The sequence below is a fragment of the Anser brachyrhynchus genome (assembly GCF_964034855.1).
Source record: "Anser brachyrhynchus genome assembly, chromosome: 3".
Lineage (NCBI taxonomy): Eukaryota > Metazoa > Chordata > Aves > Anseriformes > Anatidae > Anser > Anser brachyrhynchus.
This window is the reverse complement of record NC_137696.1, coordinates 75,979,667-76,000,736: the sequence shown is the minus strand read 5'-3', so window position 1 is coordinate 76,000,736 and position 21,070 is coordinate 75,979,667.

Sequence of the window (21,070 nt, the reverse complement as noted above, 5' to 3'; positions counted from 1 at the left end):
TATGGATGCTCTTGCCAATTAAAACCAGAATGGCACAAAGGAGAAAAAGGAAAAAAGAACAGCCACTCTTTTTTGAGCCAAACCAGACAATAACCAACTGATCAATGAAGGCAGACCAAAACAATATCATACATCAGCCACAGAGCCGCTGGAAGCCTGGGCAGATAAACTGGCTTGGCAGCATGCCGTAGAAAGTCTGACGCTCTGAGCTAGTACAGCTGAAGAGGAATGAATGAGGTGTGGAGTCAGAAAACAAGTCATGGTAGTTGCATGGTAGTTGCATGGGAGGAAGCCTTGGGTTTCCCCTTTAGGGGAGCTGCTATTTCTTTAGGATCGTAAAGACTAGGGGAGTTGCTGGGAGTTCCCGTGGACCCGTGGTAGAGGTTAGATGTGCTGGAGCGTTGCCTGCTATGTGAGTGGAGCCTGCTCCTGCACACAGCAGTTCCTCCTCGCAGAAGTTACGTTCTTTGGCCTTCGCCATGAACAGACCCACCCTGTTCTGATGATGTCAAAGCCTGCCTTTAGGAATCACCTGGAAAATCTGACATGCATCCTCCCAGCTAAACAAAAGAAATAATTAAAAGTACTTAGAGAATACAGAAGAGGCTTTTTACACTTCTCTTCCTCAAATTTTATAGGCATCTTATCTTAGAGCCTGTAATGCTGCTGGCTCCCTGGGGACACCTTCCTCCAAGTGACCTTTCTCCTCATTCCAAACTTTCCCCTTCTTTCTCCAGACTCACCTCCAAATAGTTCATCAGTAAAATTTTCAAATAGTGTCCACTAAGATGCTTCTTCCTCATCAGCCTGTATAGAAAACATGAAAAATAATGTCAAGATCTTAATTCTGCAAATAGTTACGTGCAATAAAGGATGTGTCAGGATTTTCCCTTTTCCTTTCCATTCTGTGCTCCTGTCTTGCAGAGTAACAAAACCCCATGCCATTTTTGCAGTTGAGCCACATGAAAATCATGGAGCCTCATTAAGATTTATTCATATTATTAATTTAGCTCCTGGGAGCGTGGTACAACAGTCACAAAATGAGGCACTATTGCATTACTGCCTGGCAGACTTCTCAATGAACAGGAAATCAGGAATAGGTGTGAATCTATGTTGAATGAATGATAGCCCCAAATTGTCTGAAATGTAATATTCTGAGAAGTAAAGCATGCTGAAGTTTGTGGTAGCAGGGAGATGTAAAGGTAGCTCTTTTGAAGAACAACTCAGGACGTCAGTTCAGTTCTCTTGGTTGTTTCAAACTCCTGTTTGTAAAGCCAGGCTGCATCCAAGAACAAAACACATCAGCATTACTCTGTGGATTCTTCCAAGCTGCAATTTGGAAAAGTGAGAATCTAAGAAACTTTAAAGAGATCCAAAAAGAGCTTAATTTTCCAGTGTCTTTTTTTTTTTTCCATGAACTTTTTGATTGGTGCTACCTTTCAGAAAGATAACCAAATGTTATCTTCAAATTCTTCATTCAAAACAATGCACTGATCACAAGTAGACTAACAGATCACTAGTCAGCTTCACCGTTTCATATATTCTCTTATGCTTCCTCCCTTTTTACATTATTAACTCAGTACTGCTGCCGTTTGTTTTAGTTTTGGTTGTGTGTATTTTGCCAGCTATAGACAGCTATAGACTGCCATGTACAGCATATTATAATAATAATTACAGAGTAGTGGGAAAAAAAAATGATCAGAACTTGCCTACAGTATTTTAAGAGGCTGACAGTATTTGCCTGAAACATCCCACTGTGTTTTCAAGAGTTGCTTCGGCTGGGGAGTGCTAAATGGGTCCTGCTGACTCACTGCTGATTACTGCAAGGGGATGTTGAGGTGGCAGATCTGGCTCCCTGGGGACACCGTTTCCGATGTAGGAACAACAGCCTCGAAGTGGAAGGGAAGGGTTTGAGCTGAGCTCTTCATCCTCCTGGTGAATCCTAATAATGCTAATAATACGCTTAAACTGAAGGAAGGGTATTGGCAGGGGCAGAAAAATTGTGCTTTGCGTAATATATAGAGCATTTGAGAGAGCAGGTAGACAAAGGGGACTTGATCATGACTGTATCTTTAAAAAATAAACAGAAGAGGCCTTCCTTACTGTTGTATAGTCTAATCTTGAATGTTTATACCAGTCTTTTTGCATTATTGTCTTAGAATGTCTCTAAAACACAAGTTGGAGGAGGCGTTTCCTCAGACACTTCACAGACGTTTTCCCAAGCCAGCAAACCAGGTGCCAAACTGTAAGAATAACATCTTCAAATGGGATCACGCAGTTTTTGAAAGCTAAAATTCTGTTTATAAGGTTTGGATGTGTTTGTAGTCTGTGTGGCTACACACGGACATGGGGGGAAAAAAAGCGACGTGTGGAGTTACCTAAGGAAATCCAGAAGTAACATTAAAATATTAAATGCATCTTTTCATAACTTTCAGACTTATGAAAAGTCAGAAAAAAGTCTAATTTTAATTACTCAAGTAAACATTTTAAACTCTCTGTGCAAGTTCATAAAATGTATTGACTTTCAGTAAAAATATATATATATTTTAATGACAGTGAAGAGCCTGTGGGAGAAGAACACTGGGAGCAGCAGTGCATCTATAATCCAGCCAAGAAAGATATTAGTTCTTTTATGGGGACAGTATCTTTTGGAAGACACAGGAGGCAACACGTATATTGCATTACATGATTTTGTGGAAATGAAGAACAGTTAATACAATTAAAGTTGCGTCATTGTTTTCCTGCTATCAATATTAGCCCTGAGCTGAGCACCAGAGGAATTCTGGGAAGGTTGACTTTCTGTGGTAGAGTAAATCTGGGGCAAAAAGCCCAAGTTTATTCTTAAATTACTTAATTTACTCAGAGACCAATCTCATAGCAGATAAATTGCACACTGTCCTGGTTCCAGTTAGGACAGAGTTAAGTAGCTCATAGTAGCTGGTAGGGTGCTATGTTTTGGATTAGGATGAGAAGAGCGCTGATAACATGCTGATGTTTTAATTGTTGCAGAGCAGTGTTTACACCAGGCCAAGGACTTTTCGGCTTCTTGCTCTGTCCTGCCAGCGAGCAGGCTGGGGGTGCAGCAGGAGCTGGGAGGGGACAGACCCAGGACAGCTGACCCAAACTGGCCAAAGGGGTATTCCATACCATCTGACGTCATGCTGAACAATATATAGGGGTGGCTGGCCGGGGTGGGGGGGCCGGCTGCTCGGGGATAGGCTGGGCATCGGTCAGCGGGTGGTGAGCAATTGCATTGTGCATCACTTGTTTTCTTACACATTATTATTGTTAATACTATTACCATTATCACTATTATTATTATTATTGTTATTATTATTTTCCTGTCTTAATAAACTGTCTTTATCTCAACTCACAGGCTTCACTTTCCCGTTTCTCTCCCCCCATCCCAGAGAGGGAGGGGGGAGGGTGAGCGAACGGCTGTGTGGTGGTTAGCTGCCAGCCGGGTTAAACCACAACACACACGTATACTGTTTCCCCCAAAACAGGCCCATGCAGGGCCTTGTGATTCCCAGGAGGATGTACTTTCCAGTCAATTATCCCCAAATACCAAAAAGTCAAACTCTTTGTCTGTCACTCTCCAAGCCACGGTGTGTGACAGAACTAAAGCGACATTCTTCATGTCTGAAATGCACGTATGTCAGTATGCACTAAGTAATAGCTCACCCCGTATGGGTTCCCATTACCCAAGGGACAACTTTTACCCTGATTTTAGTGCTTTTGTTCCCCACGTCTAAAATGGGGATAACTATATCTGCTTACTTGTGTAGTGTGAAGATGAATTACTATTTGTAAAAAAATCTAAAGTATTTTGGGAAGAGTGTATTGCTGAAGCTCATGAGGAAAATTAATAATTTCACTTCCACTGTGGGACAAGATTTCTGCACAGGGAATATTACAGCTGCCACATCCTGAATTAGAGGAGAGCATATTTTTTTTCTTTTTTCTTTAATCCTTTTGGCCATTGTATCACCGAATTAGTCATGATTCTTTGGAAAAAAAGCCCCACCGTCTTGTGACTAACAACTATATTTGCTCAAATAAGTTAAATAAACTTATGTAAGGAGCCCAAGTTCTGGCATTACCCAACTGTTGGATGCTTGACCTTCCACTTCTAATGTTCTTTTAACCTCTTTTTGGATGCAATTTCCCAGTGTTTTGGTTTTAGATTTTTTTTTATTATTATTATTTTTATTTTTTATGGTAAAGTAACCCAGAGATCTTTTGTATGGAAGTAATCTGGTTCCATATGTATCATTAGCAGAGACATATGCTAATGAGCCTATTAGAGGGTTGGGAGAGTTGTTAGGCTGCCTGCACTCCTCCTCCTGGGTGCTGCAGTTACCACCCAGAAGTAGTGGGCTGTCATCATCCGTGTAGGTCGGCAATTAGGAAGGTACAAAGTGCATATTTCACCGACGTGTTTCCAGCTATCTGCTGGCAGTGGAGCACTGTGCCAAAGTTTAGTGCAGAGGTCCATCTTCTCATAGATCCCCTTGCTCACCTTTCCCAAATCCACCCCTTTCTCCTCCCACTCACAGAGGCTGTCTTCACTCTAGTGCCCCATCAGCGGAGCCTGTCCCCTGCCTAGGGCCTTGAAGTACTGCTTTACTGATCCTAACCCTATTTCTAATGATGCGCCATGGACTGAATTCCAAGTAAGGATTAATAAATCTCATTTGCTTTCAGCTTATTGATAGGAGCCTCTCCTGCTGCTGTTATCTCCAAGGAAAACACATCTAAGCCAGCAGAGTGCTCGTCATACTCTTTGCCCATACCACGCTGTTGGCACCTGCAAACGGATATGATTCAGTGCGACTCTCCCATGGAACAGCCACCACCTTGGCAGTCATCACGTTTGCAGCACTGTGGGCTGCTCTTGTGGAGCTGCAGGTTTGAATTCCACCACCCTTGTTTTGCCTGGTTCTCACCTCCTGCAGTATTTGGAGTTGGCTATATTGTTGACAGTATCAAAGTGAATGTGCGCCCTCATAGGCTTCGTTTCTAACTAGGTTGCTTTTTTCCTTGGAATTTGTAATTGCATCCATCATTAAGGATGAATTCTGGATCTTTCAACTAAAGAAACAGCAATAATCATGGCACCACACCACAGCTGCCTCTACGCAGATAGACTGTGCTCATAATATGGACATTCTCTGGCTTGCAATGGAAAACAGATACAGGATGTAGCGAAGCCAGACAGAAGGAGAAAAAAAAAATAAACCCAGCCACACAGCACTCTGCAGCAGACATGCAGCTGTAAGCTGAACAGAAGTTTTGGCACTGAGCTGATGTGTCCCCTGGTGAAGTCCTAAAAAAGTCTAAAAACGCTTCTACCCAGAAAGAGTATCTGCTCGGTGCATGCAGTTGGAAGACTGGAACAGATGAGCATCTTGCTGAACAGTTCAAGATTAATGTGATTATCAAATCTTAAAGGACTTAAATGCAAGAATTTTAAAACTTAATGATTAATTTTAAGAATGCTTAACAAGCCTACAAAAGCAGGAGATGTGTAAAGAAAAGGTGCAGTTTCCCAAGTAAATGTGAGATGGAGCAGAATTAGAATTATCCATCCACTAAGCAAAGGAGTGAAAACATAAAAATGTACTAATCTGAATGCAAATAAACAAATGGATAGTCATAAAAAAGGAGACAAATAAAATGCAAAAGGAAACATGAATAATCTGAGGCATAATGAAGAGTGTCCTACATAAAGACTTTGAATACAATAATTGTGGAAAAAGAAGTCATTGAGTTAAAATGTACTGATTAAAACAAAACAAAACAAAACAAAACAAAGCAAAACAAACTATGAAATGACTTATCAAGGAGGCAGGAACAGACCAAGATTTTGCAGGCTCATAATATTAATGCAGTGCTAAGTCATGAAAAAAAAAATGCTCCTGTACAGCTCATGACGCAAATACAAGATGGCATCAAAAACAAACAAACAAACAAATAAATCAACACCAAAAACTACCCCAGATCAAGCCCAGTAGTACAAATAGAAACAAACAAACAAACAAGCAAACAAACAAATAAAAAACCTCAGTATATCAGGTGCCAAACAAAAACTAATGCAGTAGAAAACATGTGAGGCTACAAAGGCTTCCTCAGCGTAGCGTGGATAGATCTCAGCCAGACGAAGCCAACTGGAGTACTGTAATGGCGGTAGGATGTCATAACTTGCAGGCTGCCATCATTATTCCCTTGAGTCCCTTGAGGGTGAGGTCAGGAGTGCTGTAGTGGGTGTCACCGTGTGAATGACTGTACCCACTCAGGAAGGATAAGCATCTTTCCTTACGTATCATGACTGCATGAGTGTGTGAATGTTTCACTGCACCCTTCCCTTGCACACTTACCTACCAAACAGGATGTTCCTTGTTTTCCGATGCCTGTCCTTTGCTTCACTTCAGCGCTTCTTTCATTTGAGAGCTTAGAGGAGTTGCCTGGTAATCAAACTTCCTTTGCCCCAAAACGCCTTTCACATGTTCCTGAAGCACTTGCGTGAGCATGCTTCCATTTTACCCGTGCTAAGACTGTCTAAGGAAAAGCCAGGCAGACACCATAGCCATACAGGTTGCAGACAAGTGGAGTTCATGGCTAAATACCTTCCTGAGTGAGGATTATCTGCTTTGGAGAAGCACAACAGTCAGGTGGCTCCCCTGCAATGCTCTTTCCTCATGTAGGCACTGAAAGTTGGGAACAGCATTTAGGATCCCATTTGCAGAAGAAGGGTGTAATTATCGTCAACAATAGAAATGAGATTGATTGGATCTGCTGGCAGCAGCACGTATCTCGTAACTTCCTGCTGCACCGAGGAAACACATGGCAGCAGCTGACACTTATCATGGCCACAATCAGCTTTGAGAGAGTTTGGGAAGTGGATTGAAAACTGACTGGGAACACAGTAAGTTGCACATTTCTGCCATGTCATTCACAAGCATTTGCTGACCTCCCAAGGATTATGCTCCATAGCATTAAAAATAATGCAGCCATGTCTAAGGGCAATTTCTAAAGGGCTTTGATATTATTATTTTTAAACTAGTTGTCATTATTTCTACTGATTTTCCAGCACCAGACAGCCTCTGATTTCTGGAAAAAAAAAAAAAAAAAGATAACATGAACACGACTACCACATATAACAATTGCATCCCACAAGAGAACAGATGAACATTTATCCCATCCAAAAACATGGCAGTATGACTGAAAAGGCAGCCACACAGCGTGTTGTTAGTGAGCTGTAGTTTGGAGTATTAATTCCTGCAGCAGAGAGAGCTGGTAGCTTTTGGACTGAGTTCATTATTACCCCAGAACCAAGAGACACCCAAACCGAGTGAAAATATCCAGTGATTGTGTTTGCTGTGAGTTGTTTCATCATTATGTTTGAGGATGTAAAGCAACTCAAGTAGAAAATGACACTAAATCACCAGGGAGCATTTTTAAGGAATTACTGCTAGTGAGTCTCCATGATGCTGAAACTGCAATGCTACAATTTTGAGACGCGCAATGAAAAGAGGGAATTAGATATACATAGATGACTTTGTATCCCTGTCATGAAAGTACAGCAAATGAACCAAAATATGAGATCCTCAAATTGCTAGAAAAATGGATGGCAGAAAGGCACAGAAAGCAATCAAGCCAATTATTTACAATTGTCAAGGAAGTGCCAGAGAGGAATCTGAGAACAAACCATATGAAACAAGCACTTATATCTATCATTCTGTAGAGCTGGGCATATGCCAAAGGAGAACTCCCACCCACATTCGCAGAGTGCTGGAATTATCAGGACAGTCTGAGCATACGAGATAGCACCGTAGTCAGAGGCAGTTGGCTCACAGTGCTCGGATCCCAGAAGCTTTCTCAGAGCGCCTTCTGAAACTGAAGCGTCTCTCCAAAAACCTGGAGATGTCACTGCTTGGCAGACATGACCAGGGATATCAAAGACCTGGTAAACAGTTGGGGGTTCATCTGGGAATGTGCAAAAACAACCCGAAGCTGATGAAATGTATATAGCATTTGGTTCCTCCATGCTTTAAATAAGGGACAGCGTGGAAATGAACTTGAGCATTGGTAGCACGCTGTCCACTCTGTTTAATTGTCAGGTCCCTTGCCTTGTAGATACCTCTTCTCTTGGATGGGTCACACTTTTCTTTTTTATAGGTGCCTACCCCAGAGATGGGTGGACGTGAGCTAGTCTGTGCCATGTGGAAACTGGGACCAGTGATCAGACCCTGACCCTCCCTTTGACCCTGCTTTTGGCCACTCGGTTTAGATGATTTAGCATGGGATGGGAGCTCTGTGTCACCATCATGTTACAATGACAAAGCTTAATCACTGCTTAAAATTGCTATGGTTCTATTAAAGGGAGCTGCTAAAAAAGAAAACACATGTCAAACTGTTCCTGAATGGAGAAATCTTCCCTGCAGAAAGTGTTAACAGCAGTCTGGTGAAAATGCTTGCTGTCAAGATGAATATATACCTCGGTATTTAGCTCCTGCAAGCAGCAGTGGCAGTGGGAGCAAGAAATAGGACAAAAGAGAAACACCTATGGGCTAAAGCCTGCCACTGTGGGCAAGCCACAGACCTCTGAGAACTGTGCTAAATTGATAAATCCAGACAAAAATGTATCAGCACGTAATGACTAAATATCACAGCGCTGGAAGTGCAAGGCAATTGATTGTCAGTGGGAGAAAAAACTGTCCATATTTCAGCATCAAGCACCTGGAATGCATACACCTGATGTCTTGCAATACCTCAAAAACCCAGGGGAAAGCAGCTAAGCAAGCAGATCAGCCAAAGAGAGATTATCTCCGTAGACGGTAGGCTAAGTGCTGTGATACAAACAAGAAGCAATATTCATGCTATCTCATAAGGCTGGGGTAAAAGAAATGGTACAGTGAAAGTCATCCAAGGGGGAGGGAGCTTTAGACCATGACCAGCTGTGGGATCACATCCAGGGACCTCAAAAACTCGACACATGGTTCTTGGTGAATGCAGAGAGCTGGTTGCTGGCCGTGCTGGAGCTGGCATCTGCAGCCAAGGGGCAGCAGCTGGGGAGGCTCCAGCACCTGAGCCCCTGCCTGTGAACCGCTCCCTGCCCCTTGGCCAGGGCACGCAGGGAAGGCGTTTGAGCTGAAGGGCTTATTATCTCCCTCCCTCTGCCCGTGTTTGTGTGCAGAGGAAAAGCATGGTGCTCGGGAAGCGCTTGAAGGCCAGCCAAAATGAAAGCGAGAGAGATTGCTGGAGCAGCCAATGGACTGCAGTAAGAGGTAAAAGGGGACACTGAGGTAAATAGCAGTCTTTCCATTAATTTCAGGGCAGGCTGGATCAAACCCATTCGAGCCCAAGGCCAGAGACAGGAAACGTCACACTGAATATTAGGAAACAAACTGTGGCAGGGAGTGCAACCAAGCAGTTTGTGCACAGGGAAGGAGAAGAGCCTTGCCCTGATCTGTATGTCAACATACCATTACGGCGCGCTAGAATCCTTCAGAAAGAGATCTCTCATTGTTATCTCATTACTGTTTATTTTTTTTATTTTTTTTTTAATCCATTGTGCACTGAAAGGAAAATACAAAGAGAACCCTCTTCTTTCCTCCATCCCTGGGAATAAGAGGCAGTTTCAAGCAAAGAAAACAGTGACACTTCAAACGGCAGCAGTAGAGCTAACATTCTTTAATGAATTATTTGGTGACATGATATGACGGTGCCCAAGAGACTCATACTTTGAAAAATATTTTTGTTATTTAAATATATAGAAAGGGAAATTGAGGCTGAAAACCACATTTAAATCTTAAGCCAAGTGTCTCCCTTTTCTCTTTGGGGTCTGTTACTTTTTTTCTGCTTTGAGGCATGCAGAATTTACGTTGACATTGCTTGGGCTTGGAATAGTTTAAGTGAAAGCTGATTTTTTGACAAAGCAAGGTAATTTGCAGAGGTTTGTGTTTCAACACCTCACAGATACTTGGACTCAAATGGTGCAAAAAACCATATTATCTGGCCACTGATCTGGTTCCCGTAGGACAAAGGGAATCTTTAGGTTCAGCACAGTGAAAAAAACAAGGGATTTCACAATGGGGATGTTTCATGGACATAAAGAAAGAGGCTCGGTTTGGTAAAACTACTCTTTTACATCACACCATGTGTGTATGTTCTTTACTCACTCACAGTCTTCTCTGAATCTCTGATGGAAGCATTTCTTTTCAAAATGTGCATTGCTAAATACTGTCACTGAAAAGACTACATCTGGAAACCCTCCATGAGCAATCCCCAAATGCACAGAGAATCAGCAATCTATTGCTTTTCCCCCTTGTTCTAATCTGGGCTTTTCTCGTGAGCTGTTGCTGGCACAGTATTTGTGCCATGCCCTGTGTCTTTAAGTGCAGAGACTCACGTTCTAATCTGTATTAATGACGGGAGGAAATGATGGGCATTACCACTCACCACAGTGCAACGCAACGCACTGCAGAGATCCACCAGTTAGTATCACACGAGCTATTCTGGAACAGGAGAGACGTGTCATCAGTATCACCATTTATTTATTTATTAAACAATTTTGCTGCTTTGCTGAAGTTGTACTGCTTCTGGAACCCAGACAAAGGTTTCTGCTAGATGCTTCATACACCTCATGCAAGGCTTCTGGCACCAGCTGGGTTTGGGATTGGTAACGGTGTGCTCCTTGGTGTAGATCTACCTGTAAAGGTAACTAGAGCTGCTAAATGCAAAATTCTCTCAGAAAAGAAAGGCAGACACTAAGACTGGAAGGCTTGCCTGGGTAAAAACTACAACTTGCTTATGACAGTTATTTTATCCATACCCTTAACAGAATTTAACTTCTATACTCCTTGATATCCGTTGAGAGTAAGCAGCAGAGGCACCATGTATGTGCTGGGATAGCTTTGCTGGATGGAGTTCTTCATGGTGGCCAACTATGCTGCACATTGTAAATATCTGAGAACACGCAGCACATCAGAGCCCGTTGTGCCTCACACCCTGTGCAGAAGGAGAGCCAGAGCTGCTCCTTCCCTTGCCTCCCTGCAGAAAGCACACAAGGTCCCCCCTTTCCTATACTGACTGGGAAGGATTAGGAATGAGCTTGTGGCCTGAGATGAAGGGGTGCCTGCAGGAGGTGCCTTGACTGGAGAGATTTTTAAAATCAGTCACCAAATGCAAAAACTAGCATTACACTGTATATCTACAGTTGTCTTTTTTTCAGCTTTTGAGTTACATTAGATCAAATCTGAGGATCAGTTACTGACATGAAAGGACCATGCTAGGACAACTAGGGACCAGCTTCAGATTTGCAAGGAAGGAAGCGAATGTGTTGTAGCAATGGTATTTTTTTTTTCCTACATAGTGGCTGCACGAAGCTAGAAATGAAATGCCAGGAGAGATACTCAAAATTGTTTGATAAATACCATCTTAAGATGTATCATGCATCTAGTAACTGCAATGTTTACATTTTATATTTTAAAATTCACGTAAGGGCAAAGGAAGAGGTGGAAGTAGCTGTGAAGAGCTGGACCAGCTCATGTCCAAGAATATCTGGCTCAGGCACAAATTTAGGAGACTCCAGGTCACCTGAGAGATAACTAGCAAAATAAATAGGGGACTTAAAAGCCCTTTGCATTTTACCTAAATGGCCTCTGTTCGGTGTTAGAAACATCTGAGTGATCTGGCCTGGCCACCTGAACTGTGCAGCAGGCTGTTGGAATTGCTTCCTTGAGCCAGATGCAGTAAAAAATAAGTAAATTACAGTGTTTGACTCCAATAGTTAGTGTGTATGGAATTAGCCATCTGCACTTTTACATAAATGGACATGTCACTGGAGAACGGGACGATGGTGTTATCATCCTCGCTGCGGGCCAAGAAGGAGAAATATGCTCTGTGGTGAGCCCCTGCTCCAACACAGTGCGGGCTGGCAGCCCCAGTGTCCTTTATTGCAATGGCACTCAGGCTCTCTTTCTCCTCCAAAAGAAAGCATTTCCTATTTGTGCTGTAATTTTGCTCAGCATGTTATGCCTTATTCTGAAAAAAAAAATATTTCTTTTATTGTATTTAATATGTACATACAGATTGAATGTATACTTACATTTATATAACTATGACTAATTGTACTCATTTATAAGAATCTGTGATTTTTATTGTTATGTAGCATGGGTTTTTCATATGCAATTCTGGAGTACTGAAATCTTGTCATTTCTTTATTCTTCACTGAGGGTGTTTTCCGTGATCAAAAGTATTCATATATCAATGGTAAAAGCATTCAAAGGCATTCATGCCCCATAAATTATTCCACACAATACAAACACACAGCATTCACTTTTCTTCATTCATCTTCAACCACTGTTGTCATTTAGCTACCAAGCCATTCTCTTTCTCTTTCTCTCTCTCTCTCTCTCTTTTTATTATGCAAACTTGGCAGATTTAGGCTGTGGATTAGATATGTTTGATGCTTTTGCTTTCGCTTCGTACTGCATGGACTCAAAACCCAGTTTTCTATTTCAAGAAAAAAAAAAAACACCAAGAACTGAAAACTACAGTTGTTGGAAACTCAGGCCTGCCCAGATTTCCAGCTGAAAACAGATAAAATAAGTTGCCTGTGGTTTGAGAGAGATTTCAGTGGTCCATAAAGCCTGATGAAAAGTTTTCTAACCTAGTTATTTGAAGAAGTACAAGCCAGCCCAATTGATCAGACCTGAGTTTAAGGCTTACAATAGCACCAAAATACAGGTGGATTTCTTCACGTTTTTTGTTTGTTTCTGAATGAACTTTGCTATTTGTGATGGGTTTGAGTATATTGGAAAAGGAAACATTAATTGCTATTACAAATCTACTTCCTATGGCTTAAAAACCTTGACTGTTACAACAGCCTGTGTACCATTTCAGCCAGGCCTTTGCTTCTTTATCTCCAGTGTACCCGTAACCTGTCAAATAATATTTTCACACCTACTCAGCCACTTTTCATATATTATCTCAAAATTGACAGTATTTGTCTTGGAAATGCTTTATTGTTTTAAGTACTTTGGCTTTGCTGTATGCATTTGGAAAGCAAATCAGCTTACTAAATGAAAACATACTGGTATTCCCTTTTTATAAGGTGTCATTCTGCAGTGAGTAGAACAGTGAAGTGCCTTTATTTAGAGTTGTTTTTCTCAATTATTGCTAGAGGCCTTCAAGAAAGGTAGCATCTAAATGACAATTGATGAGAACACTTTCAGGACTGATTATGCTGTCACAGTGGGACTACACTTGCTATATTTAGTGTCATTGCTCCCAGTTTATACTAGCACAGATGAGAATATTCACAGAAATAAAGGCTGTGAAACCCTTAGAAATATGTCATCTTATGTCTTTGCTGTTTCAGACCTCAATTTTCCCATCATCTGAATTTTGCTTTGAATCTCAGCAGTTCATTAAGTCCTGTGTGCCACCGAAATCAAAATTTGGAAAATCTTTTAATGAGTTACTATTGGGGAAGGCATTTTAAGAAGATGGATATGGTATTGGATTTTACTGAAGTATCAGTGAAGAAGATTTAGGAGGCTTATGTAAAAATACCAGATGATTTTAAGGAGGAAAGGAAATAAACTGGAATCCTGCAATGGTTCTTATGGACTCGCAAGACAGATGCTCTTGATTCTTCCATGGGAAGGAGGAGATAACCCAGCAACATCCTCTCAAACCCTGGAAGTCTGAAATCCTTCTGCATAGCATGAAGCATGACAAACTGAGACTCCACAACATAAACAGTGACCACATCTCCAATATTTTTAGCATAAACATTTATGGCCAGCTTAATTCTCTCTTCCTTTCAGTACATGGTATTTAAGCTTTACTTCAGCTTCCTGGGCTTTTTGTGTGCGTGGTGTGCATGTTTATTTTTTTTTTTTGTAGTTGTTTAAAAAAAAACTTTTACTTTAAACTGTGAATCTCTTTAAAAAAATTCTGAACATTTTATAGCATGACCCTTCTCTCAGCCAAGCAGTATATGCACTTTCTCTGATGAGGCCTGTGACTGAAGCAGATATGAGAAACTTGATGGGGTATCCAAAATGGCTCCAGCACCCACCCAGCTTATCTCCTGTAAGTGAGCTCTCTTAAGTCAACAGGCCACCTACAAAATGATCATTCATATTAACCTTATGCAAAACCAAAACAGAACAGGCTATTCTTTGAAGACCAAGGCACACACTCTCTCTCCAAACCTTGCAAAGGCCAAGGCCTTTTTTTCCACTCTTTTTTTTTTTCTTGAGATAGTTTTGTTTGTAGTATTCAATATTTACTACTCTTTATATATGAGACACAGTATCACCAAGTATTAAATAAATAGCTCTGGAAGCTACCCTGAGGAATAAATTCGTCCACAGTCCTTGCCCGAAGGCAGGTCCAGCTATACCAGAATGAGTCCTAACTTGCTTCTGTCACATTTATTCTTAGAAACCAAGAGTGATGGATATTCCTCAACATCCCTAGGCAAGCTTTCCCACTGTTTACTGCCTTTATCACTAGAGTAGGTTGTCTCTACTACCAACCCTCAGTCTCTCTTGGTGCAATCAAAATGCATTGCTCTTGTCCTATCTCCAAAGAATGTAAATGTAATTTATTTTCTCCCTTTTTGCATCTCTCTTGCCCTTCAAGGCTCTCAAGGATCTCCTTAGATGTTTCTTTTTTTTTTTTTTTCCATGTTGTTTTTCTTTTTGTTGTTTACTAAACTGATTAACTTCAACCTTTCTTGGTATGTCATGTTTTCTACAGCCTCAGATTTTTGTTTCTGTCCAATAATTCTACATCTTTTTTGAAGCTTAGTGCCCCTACTGGTTGTTATGCTCCAGCAGAGGCATTATTGGTGACAAATAGAACAGTAAGATTATTTTATATGTCTTAAGAAGAGTTCTTCTACATGGCTTACTGGAGTCCATTGTAACTTTTATCAGTCTTGCAAGCCAACGTCTATGAAGGCTGATGTGCGAGACACTTCCTTTGAGGGACTGCTCAAGACCACAGTGACAACAAACATGTGCCATTGGAAGATGTAATACAGAAAGCCTGGAAACGAAAACAAAAGAATAGGGGCCTATTGTAGCAAGCACTATGCGAACAGTCCCTCCCTCTCCATTTTCAATCTGTTTGGATTTATGGAATAAAAACAAGTTAAGAGATCTTAACTTGTTCTAGAGAACAAACAAATAAACAAAGCAAAACACACTGATAGCCTATTTAAGATGTAGATATGACAAGTGCTGAAGGAAGTCAAGACGCTATCCAAGATGAAAGCAATTGGAGTCATCCGAGTCATCCGAAACTGCCGAAGCGTGTGGGGAGTGTCAGAGCTTGTGACACAAGTGCTCTGCTTTTAGGAAGTGAGCAGCAGTGATGGAACAAAATCTTGTGATGTGGGATGCTGAGCTGATTCTGGAATGATTAATAAAAACAACATCATTCTTCACTTACATACATTAGAGAAGTGAGCCAAGCATTTAGCCACTTACTGTGGATGAGATAGTTTGTCCAGAGAACTTTCAGGAGCTACCATCCGACCTGGAAAAATGCCCAAAAGAGAATGTTAATTTTTCAGATGTTTTAAATTAAGAAGTTAACTTTTCACTTAACAATGAAACCTCATCTTAATCCAGTGCCTCTCTATTGTAAGCAGAGCTGCCACCAGTCATGCCTCTCCTAATGCAGTGCTGACTTTACGAGTAGCACATGGTTTTTAAATGAGGGGATAAATAGGATAGCAAATGCTCTGTGCAAATTTACCACAAAGACATCTGGATCTGAGATCCTCCCAGCAGGCAAGTTGCTAATGATCTCAAATGTTTCCTTCAAAGGGAACGGCTTGCTTGGGTTTCTGTGTTCTTTGAAGATTTACAGGAAGTTCAAATAGGGAAACACAGCATAGGTGTATTTTTAGTCACGGACAAAGCTTCCTTCAAAATAATACGCATCTCATTCTTGTGAACTAACCTGCTTCTTGGTAATGTGCCCTCTCAAAATGCTCGTGCCTTTCTGCTTTTCAGTATTATAACATTTCTATTGAAACAGCAATATTTCAACGTGGTAGTGACAAAGGCCCTTGTTCTCTTTCGGACAAGGATATGTTTCCATAAGGGAAGCATAGTCTGGGTAACTTGGCTTCAAGGATTACTTTTCAACAGTCTTGGGGCTGAGAAGGGACAGGGCATGCTAGAGAGACAATGATGCTGTGAGAAGTCCTAACCACTGGTTGAACTAAGTTGTGCAGTTCAGCAGAGCCTGCTTGGTTGCTCTTTGGGACCAGCCCCTACTGGTTTGACTTCCAGCCGTAAGGCACTGGTTCAATTTCCTATCTCTGCCCTAGCAGGACTGGCTACATGGAGAACTCATGGCAGCTCATTAAGCCAGCTTTCTGCCACTCCAGTAGAAATTATGGGTGAGGACATAAAAGCTTTAGGGATCTGTGTGGCCACGGGTGTCCTAGCCCAGGCCCTTTGAGTCTGAAAAGCCTGCGTGCCCCTATATTACTGACCACAGGTTTCTCTGAAGACTGGAGCAGAAGTCCACCGTGTTGGTGGAGATGGGTCCTGGCACACGATGGGGTCCAATGGCCCCAGAGCTTCCCTGCACTTTGAAATGCCTTCATCTTTGCTCAGTCTTTACTTCAATGATGGAAGCAGGAACTGTTGCTACATACATCCTTAGAGTACTCAGGGAGCTCTATCTGTTTAGTCTGCAGAACACCTTTTAACTTTATTTTTTTATTTTTTTTATTTTTTATTTTTTGACGGTAGACAGGTCTTTGCCTTTAAGTCCTGTCCACACAAACATGTGTACACAAAGCACATCTTTTTCCGGAAAGCCAGGCCCCAGGATGGAGGATGTTGACGTTGGAAAGGTTTCCTAGTCAAACTGTTTTCCTGCTCTGATTCCTCTCTGGGGTCCCGGGCATGATGTGCGTGTGGCGGTAGGGGCAGGGAGAGTGGGAAAATAAAAGACTTCAAAAGGCTTTGTGCTGCGAGTTGCCAAGTTTTGTGCAGTAACTGCCTGCAGAAACCAAGCTTCTTTTGGAAAGTCCGCCTCAGGGGGATCCGTGCTTCCTAGAGGGAATTAGCACTGGCCATACTGTGGCTGGATCACACCCAAGGAAAGCTGAGGTACTCAGCGCTACTGGTCCCAGTCCTGCTGTTTTCCACCAGTCTCACCATTATGTGGGCAACAGCTGGGGACTCCTAACCCTGTGATAGTGCCCCCAGGGGAGTTTCACATCACCTTCTCATGGGGATCTCAGATGGGCTTTGGTTGATTTTTGCCCACTAGCTGTATGGACATGCAGGCTTTGCAGGCTTGTATGACATCCATGATACCCTTAAGGACCACTGCAGTTGTGGCACTGGCAGTGAGAGTCAGTAAGAAGTCAGGGTGAATAAGATGAGGCTCTTCCAGCTGATTGTGAGACAGGGACATGGTCAGGGATCCCTCTCAGCATCAGGACCAAGTGGTCTGAAAAGCCCAGCTTTCCTCCTCCCTCTCTGAAGTTGCAGGAATGGCTGAGACAAAGGATGCCCTGCTGAAAAAGACAGAAAGACAAAAACAGCCTGGGAAAGGTGCAGCTTTTGACTCCAGCTGCCCCTCTCAGGATGCAGGCTCGCCTGTTTGTAGCCCCCTTTGTTGTGTTTGTAGTGGCTTTGTGCAGCACTCTCTCCAAGTAGGTGCTCCCTTCTTTCCTCAGCCAGAAACGCTTTCCAGGCAAACAATGTTAGTTTGGCTACAGGGCTTATGATCTGAAGTTAAAAACACCGCCCTGTATGACAAGCAATACTCTCTAGCATCAGGCAGTTTGGCAGAAACACATCTGGGCACGGTCCCTGCTCATCCAGAGCCTGTCTGTGCTCTGCCAGCTGATAGCCAAATGTTGGAGCAGATTTTCTCGCTAGTCAGAGTTTCACATCTCTTGCCTGAGCTCACTAAGGGTGAAAAAAAAAAGTAAAATAAGGCCAGAAATAGGTGGGTGCAACCTCATGGAAATTCTGGTTCAGACTCAGTGGTGGCTTGGCCTGGGGATGGAAAGTTACTGCAGTTGGGCCTTGGAGAGAAAAGTGCACAGATAGCACGACAGCACAACTTACAGTGACACAGCATCAACGCGAGCTCCATGCTAAGCCCCGTGGTGATTTTGGGTACAAAAGGCACGGGAGGGAATTCCCCTGCCAGGAAAGCAGCAGGGAGCTGGCATTACAGCTCTGCCCTCACCCTTCCCAGCCCCTGGGATGTGGTTTAAAGCCCCCCGGCAGCAAACGTGAAGAAGGAAAGCAGCTGATGAGATAAGGTCGCTTCCACACCCTGTTGTAGGCCTGCCCAGATCCTCCAGGTTGGCAGCTGCAGCCTGGTGTCCTCGGTGGCGTCCCCTCCCTCCGTCCCCGGCGTTGTGTCTTGCTCTACCACTGCCTCACACCCTGGTATGGGCACAACAACCCCTCCATGTGACTCCCTCTGGAGGTTTGCGTACCACCATGCAGGCTGGGCGTGGTGATAAGAGACCAGCAGCGCATCCCCACGGCCTAGGGAATCGAGGGCAGCTGGAAGCAGCCGTCAGGAGCTGCCAACCTTGTTTTGGGGCTACCTGACTGCGTCTTTGAGTGCCCATACTGGGAAAGAGTGGACTCAGCCTTTTAGCCTTCCACCTCTCCTGTCTAGGCCCGGACTGCAGCAGCCTGGGCTGGCAGAAGTGACCCCCCCGATGGCTGCTCGCTCCTGTGGAAAAATCCCCAGCAAGGACCATTTCCATGTTTGCTTGCATGACTCCAGCACTGCAAGTCTACACGTCACCCTCCGAGGGGGGCTCCCAAACCCTTCGGAGCCAGAGTTGTGCAGTAACAATGAGATTAAGCCATTGGCTTAACTGATTGCAACCCTCTGTAATTACAATGGAGGACAGCATAGGTCTGGTGAAAGCTTTTTTTACACCGTGCAGCAAGGATGCTGCTAAGACGTGACCACAAGCCAACGGCCTTCCTGCTGGTGCTATCTTGCCAGCTAAGAATGAAGCGAATTTGGATGGAAACCAACAAAAGGATTCAATTTAGACATCACTGCTTCTCATGGCAGCACTGCTTTCATGCTCTGTGTGCATACTTCAGACGAGGCCTGTGCAACCCTCCCAAGTCCTGTGCTTTTCAGACTTCTTGCTCTATATTTTGGTTTGGAAAGGAAGAGTTTCATTTTGGGTAAACTATTATACCCTGCAGTCCATACTCTTGCTTTCAGTATTGAAAAATTAATTTAAAACACGTATTGCCGTACTACCACTACCAGCAATACCTGAAAATATTAAATTTGAGATATGATAAAAAATCTCCCTTTAAATTTTGTGCTTTTTTCTTGGCTGGGGAACTGAAATGCAGCTTTTTGGTGTGTGTGGGCAGTTTCACTGTTAGGCCTGCATTGTTTGTGCTGTGGATATTACATAGTAACATAATATTTATTTGTCTAAACCCAGCTGTTTTTACTGGAACAGACCCCCCCAAAACCAACTCTTTCAAAACATTTCTATTTATCTTCAAGTCCTGGCAATAAAAAAAGGAAAAAGGAAAGAAAGAAAAGAAAAAGGGCCATCTGTAAAATGACAATAGCCTTTTAAACACTGTGGTAATGGTCCAGCTAATTACCGAAAGTACTTTTCTAGTGAGAGGGAAGCTGCTGCTGTAGGCTGGAGCCCATGGAGGGACTCTGTGGGGCTGGGGGTGAGGGACACCCATGGGGCAGGGTGGGTGCATGGTCCCCAGCAGGGCAAGCACCGACCCCTCCTGCCTCCCTGCTGCTCAATGGGAAAAAAGTTTGTCCAGCTCTGTGCTGTGCGTTTCTGAGCACCAGGAGGGAAGAAGTAAGCTGCAGAACTCTGCTCCTAGTTCTTATTTTATTTTTACTATGTATTTAATTTTTGGTATTTAGCTTTTATATGTATTCCACTTTTTCACGTATATTCTATGGGGACTGCTGCTGGCAGCTTCCTTGCAGGAAGGGACAGTCCATCTCCCGGGCTGAAACCTGCTCAAGACCTTCAGGGAAGCTTCACCAACCCCACAAACATCCCATGCAGATCTGCTGGAGAGGCTGGTGTTGCTGGAGAGGACGAAGGCACCAGGGCAGGCCGTGTCCCCATGCCAGCAGCCCTGGCATCACCATCATCCTCAGCCTTCCTCCTCCCGGGGCGATGCAGCTGCCCAAACGTGCCTGTGGGCTTTGAAACCCCTTGATCCTCACACCCGCACCCCAGGTTGTGGCACGTGCCAGCCCATGTGCTGCTCCCAGGGATGGGGAGGCTGCGGCTGGGGAGGCAGCCGAGGCTCAGCCTCTCCCCACTGCAGGCTGCGGCTTTGCCTGCGCACGTCCCTGTCCTTTCACAACCCCTTGTTCTTCTTGCAACATCTCTCCAAGCCGAAACAGCTCTTCCCTCTCCCTGATGCTTGCCCCCACCCAGTGGACTTGTAGTGAGCGGGCCTAGTCCCTCTCAGCTAGACAGAGGCCACGCAGACCTTGCTGCACTGCTGTTGCATCCTGCACCTGATGAAAACAAAATCTCTCATCTCCAAGTCCAGATTTCACACCAGGATGCAAAAATGAGTGTGAACAAGGGAGAGGTCCTGTTGGTTAGCATGGTGCTGCCCTTCTGTTAATCTTCTTCCTGTCTTGGCTTTCATTTTTGACCTTATTGCAAGCTTTGGTTCAGGACTTTCTGCAGCCTTTCCCTGTAGCATCCCTTGCGTGCAGATAGTCAATGTTAGCAGTCACTCAGCAGCATTTTTTCCACCCTGGGACTCTGTAGCTCCCAGATATCACTGCTCCTGCTGATTGCTTTGAACCTATTTTTTACCATCTCGAAAGGGTTGCTAGATTTTGGGACCTTGTTGGGTAAGATACGGAGATGTTGCTACTCAATTTCCTTTCCATTTCTCCACTCCGTTATTGCTCAGTACAACTCATTATAACATGCAATCATTCTCTAACCAGCATGGACATGGATTGTAGCCCATTCATTTCCCACCCTGTGCAATTTTTACTATTGCCTCAC